Source organism: Aquarana catesbeiana, linkage group LG08 (genome assembly GCF_042186555.1).
Source record: "Aquarana catesbeiana isolate 2022-GZ linkage group LG08, ASM4218655v1, whole genome shotgun sequence".
NCBI lineage: Eukaryota > Metazoa > Chordata > Amphibia > Anura > Ranidae > Aquarana > Aquarana catesbeiana.
In genome coordinates, this window is record NC_133331.1 from 192897004 (window position 1) to 192902081 (window position 5078).

A 5078-nucleotide genomic window follows, 5' to 3' on the forward strand; every position below is an offset into this window, starting at 1 on the left:
TATACTGTAAATGTTACAACCATTACAATTTTTCAATTTGCACTCTAACACATAATCATAATTAAAACTATGCGTCAGTATATAAAACAAATAAATTATAGTGTGTAATGAAATAAATAGCAAAGTGCTGAATAAAGACCAAACAAATTATTAAATGATAAGTGCATAGTGTTTAAACACCTTGTAAATTTGTTGTGACTAGCCAGTTGGGGAATGTGTTCTAATTTCACCTCCACTTACAGAATATATAAAAAGGTGCCTTCATACACTGTTCAAACAACCAAAAAAACTAAATTATCCAAGAAGGAAACCAAACTTAAAAACAGATATGTCTGGAATCAAAGGTAAATGTGGTGTCCAGAAGATCCAATGCCAGGATCCATGCAACCCTTGCCAAAACGTAGTAGTCTGCAAAGATCCATGCCAAGACCGTAAGTGTTAAATGTATAAATTACTGTACATAGTTTTTGCAATGCATAACTGTTTGTGTCATTTGTAAATATTTTATCAGTAACTGTAGTTTAGCTTTAGCTGGACTTTATGTTCTTTTTAAGCAAAATGTTTTATCTCCAGGTAAAAATATGGCTTAGAATATATTTTATATGTGTGATTACATGGCTTACAATATCATAGCATCTTAAAATAAGCTGGAAGATTAATTTGATTGTCCATGATATGAGATATACATATGACATGGTGAGCAGAATAATTTTAATATGTTACTAGAGCAGTGGTTCTTAGCCTTCTAGTGACGTGACCCCTTGATAAAAATTTCCCAAGTTGTGGGGACTCCTAACAGTAAAATTATTTTCGTAGCATGGGTTGTTAGCATCCAAGGCAAGACAAGTAATTTGTGCCCCTAACCCACGGACATTTAGCGCTCCCTTAGTCCCTTCCACTTATGCAGTATTAAAACCCCTTATGGTACATTTTAGGATGTACCACTCTCTCTTTATTCTCCTTTCTTTCCCTTTTATCTCTCTCTATCCTAATTGTTTTTTTTCCCCCATCCCTCTCTCTAGCCGTCTTTTTCTTATTCTTTCTCTCCCTTTTTCTTTGTGCCTCCCCCTCTTTTCCTCTCCCTTCCATGTATTCTCTATTTTCATCCCTTCTCTTACACCTTGGGGGGTGGGGGAAATGGGATGAGTAGCAGTGCTGGGGGGAGTTCTGATCAGCCAACTTAGGTGCTCTTGATCAAGGTCATCTGCTGATCTAAGAACTGTAGTGGGGATTTTTAATGGCAACTCTAATCACAGGTAGTGTTACTAACTGTGTCTCTGGCTTCACTGTGTCTAGCAGCAGTGACACCTATGCCAAAATCAGGAGATAAGGTCTCCTCCAGCCCCTCCCACTTTACATTCCTCACCAGTCAGCTGACCTCTAGTCTCTGCCCCCTACCCATGCCGTGAACTGAATGAGTGGCTGGGAGGAGGCCGAGTGGGCAGCCGCAGGCTCCAGGAACAGCCCAGCTGGGCTTCCACAGTCTCCAGGAACAGCCCAGCTGGCCTTCCACAGGCTCCAGGAACAGGCCTGCTGGGTGGCCACAAAAAGGTTGGTAGAGTGGTGCTGGCTTCAGGAACAGCCCAGGAATTGGTGACCCCTGGCAAATCGTCATTCGACCCCTGAGGGGGTCCCGACCCCCAGGTTGAGAACCACTGTACTAGAGTCTACTATAAACCTCAGCCCCGGGGAAAATAAAGTCAGATTTTCTGATTTCACTTACTGAGGGCTCCTTCCTGTCCCTAAGAAGCAAAAAAGTTAGTTGCACAAGACAGAATGATGTTATGGTGGTGGTAATACCACTCAGAAACATATGGTGCAGTAGATTAATAAATCTCAGGTTATGTATAAATTAGGTGGGCTTTACTACAGTTGCAATATTTTTCAGATAGCTTTACAGTAAATGTTCATTGGTTGATTTTATCTGTTGCCTGATGATTTTCTTTAATATGTTTGTATTTCTTCAGCATGTAAACCTCACCATCACCACCATGGCACTGTCCATGTTCGCCAGCAAGGTACAGAAGAATAAAATATTGTTTTTGTGTATTTAAAATAATGGATGAATTGTATATACGGTATTTTATAAATAAGACAATCCCCTCATCAAAAGATAAGTCTTAACTCTGGTGTACACAGATCACAAACAGTGCACATTTCAGTGTTTCTTATATAGGTGGCTTGTAAATGCACTTATGCTTTTACTTGATAATTCAAAAAATCTGCAAAGAACTAAGTATCCCTGATTACATCACTTGCTTTTGTCCAATATACCACCAAATGTGATAACTAGAATTTTTTTTTTCCATTATTTGTGCTTACAAAAGCATTGTATCTTTCTAACACCTTCATGAACTTTCTCCATTATACCTGAAGTGAAATGAAAAGTCATACATGTTCTCCACATGCATGTAGCAATGCTGAAACCTTTTCCTACCAATCACAACACAGAGGGTAAAAATAGTGAAGTTTTAAATCACTATAGCTCTGATACACTATTACAAAGTGGATTGAAACATACCTGCACATAACTGCACATAATCTTAAAAAATTAGGTGGTTGGTACTCCTTGCCAAAAGGACCCTAATATGAATTGTTTTGCAAACCTCTACGTTAACACATTGTCAATTATATGCATTCATCCCACCGATTCGGACGGTGCCATTGCAATAGGCTCCGATTTGACATGCAATTTGACATGTCAAATCGGCCCGATGTGAACAGGGGCTAAAAATGTTTTTTCATCATGTGATCACCATGACAACCATTCATGGTGGCCTCTGGATGTTTCAAAATTTGTGTGTGTGTGTGCACTAAGGGTGCAGGGTTAGATAACATTACAGTTCGTAAAAGAAAAAGAAAATACGGTACCTTATTGATTAAAACTGCTATGGAAAATCAACATAAGTTTTTTACGTTGTGTCTGTTTGTCATCTTGTAATAAATACAGAGCAAAGTATTTAATAAAACAGTACATGTAATAGGTCCTTTAAGTAGAACTATAGAAAGAAAATTATTTTCATTTTGGATAGAGTAAAGAAGGGTTATAACCCTTGTCAGATTTTTTACATCATCTGTGTCCCATAGCAGAGATTTCCTTTTACTTCCTGCCCCATAGCCAAAAAAGAAGTGAGAGGAAATCCCTGCAAATTAAGGGAATTTATTGGGGATCCCCAGGTCACCAGAACTAATGTCCCCATTGGAAGATTTTTTTCCCTCCATTACTTTTTTGGGGACAACCCAAAATTTGGGATTTTCTTTTACTTTCATTTTCAATGATAATGGTAAACAGGAAAAGTAGAGAGGGTGATCTCCTTAACCGGGGCACAGACAGTAATACAAAGTGACACTCATTCTCTGTACTCTATCCAAAACTAAAAAAAAATGTTTTGCCTTTACTTATACTTTAAAGTGATTGTAAAGGCTGAAGGTTTTTTACCTAATATTTACCCGAGCCTGAGCCCAATCCAAGATGTGCATGAGAGCGACTGCTGTCTCAAGTCTCTGCTTCCTCATTGGCTGAGACACAGCAGCAGGAACCATTTTCTCCCATGGCTGTCAATCACGGCCAGTGAAGGGGGAGTGGGGGGTGGAGCTGAGCCCCGTTCTGTGTGTCCTATGGATGCTAAGAGCGGGGCTCGAGAGCCAGCATGCACGAGTGCCCCCAGAACAAGAGGCTTGCTCTGGGGCTTTGCTCAAGAAGGATGAGCCAGGAGTGCCAGCGAGGGACCCGAGAAGAAGAGGATCAGGGCTGCTCTGTGAAAAACCTTTGCACAGAGCAGGTAAATATAACATGTTTGTTATTATAAAAAATCCTGTCTTTAATATCACTTTAAACAACGTAAAAAAATATTCAGGTAGGCAAATTATTTAGAATTCTTGTCAAGTGAACCAACACATACTGACACTGCTCATTTTGTTCTGAGCATTTAGGCTTCAGTGGCCTCTGGTCACGAAGGGGTTATAATGTAATATATGACTAATGAAGGTTTTTTTCTTGGCAGATCCATGCAACCCATGCAACCCTTGTGTTGTCCCCTGTTGTCCTGATCCTTGCGATCCTTGCCAGGGCCAAGGACATTTTTGATGAGATAATTGAAGACATCATGTTTGTGGCTAAAATCTAAGCAACTCATTTACAATACTTCTCTTCAAAATAAACCACACTCCTCTCATTATATGATGTTAAATCCTGCGTCTTTTTGTCTCTGGTTAAATGACCCTGCTCAATAAAAATCTTAGCAACCGATATGTTTTTGCATTTCATCATTTGTTCTATACTTAATAAATTGTCAGTTTTATCAAACATAGTATTAGGAAGAAAAGAAAAATAATAATAATTTCACATTTATTTACAGATAATGACAATGACAATATTAGGTTTTAAACATATCATCTGCATTTTAAAATATTTAATATTGTTCATTTTCTTGATTTTATCATGGTGCTTTTAAATATATTTTCAGGACAGTAAAAAAAATCATTCGGTAACAAACATTTTTTTTCCCCCAGAACCTGTTAACTTTGAGATATTTGTGTCTAAAGCCTGGTACATCCTATAGGTGTTTTTCCTGGGTTGAACAAAAAAAACTGTCAGCTCCGGTCGGAGCTGCTGTACTCACTATGTGAAGTAAGTACAGAGATCTCCCCTGCTGAACTATTGTGTTCTGACAGGGGGACAGCTCCCCCACCAGAACACTCCGATCAGTGCTCTCCATTATTGTCAGGAGTCAATCAGCTGCTGATATTCCAGCATGCTCAGAAGCCGGCCAAATGGAATGCCGGCCTTTTTTTTAAGTTGCATTTAGTTAACATCCAAAAGTTAACAAGCATAGTCATAATAATATTGTCCACAGTTAAAACACACAATTTAAAAGAAAAAATGTTACCATATGATACCACTTTTTTTTTATATTTTCATATTTATTTACAGATTGATAATGTTAATATTATATTTTATATACTGCATCAGAATGATTCTAGAATTATTGCTCTCATTTGAGAGATGTTTACATACATGTGTGCACCCTGTGCATGCATTTGCATTTGTGGGCAATAGAGGTTATTTTTTTTTTAAA

At 38.3% G+C, this 5078-nt stretch overlaps 1 long non-coding RNA gene across 1 annotated transcript; it reads left to right on the top strand.

The window, feature by feature from the left end:
* The first annotated feature begins 280 nt into the window (after positions 1 to 280).
* Positions 281 to 4241, top strand: LOC141105325 (uncharacterized). Its single transcript, XR_012235571.1, has 3 exons — positions 281 to 431; positions 1968 to 2018; positions 4005 to 4241. It is a non-coding gene; the product is annotated as an uncharacterized lncRNA (long non-coding RNA).
* Positions 4242 to 5078: the final 837 nt, after the last annotated feature.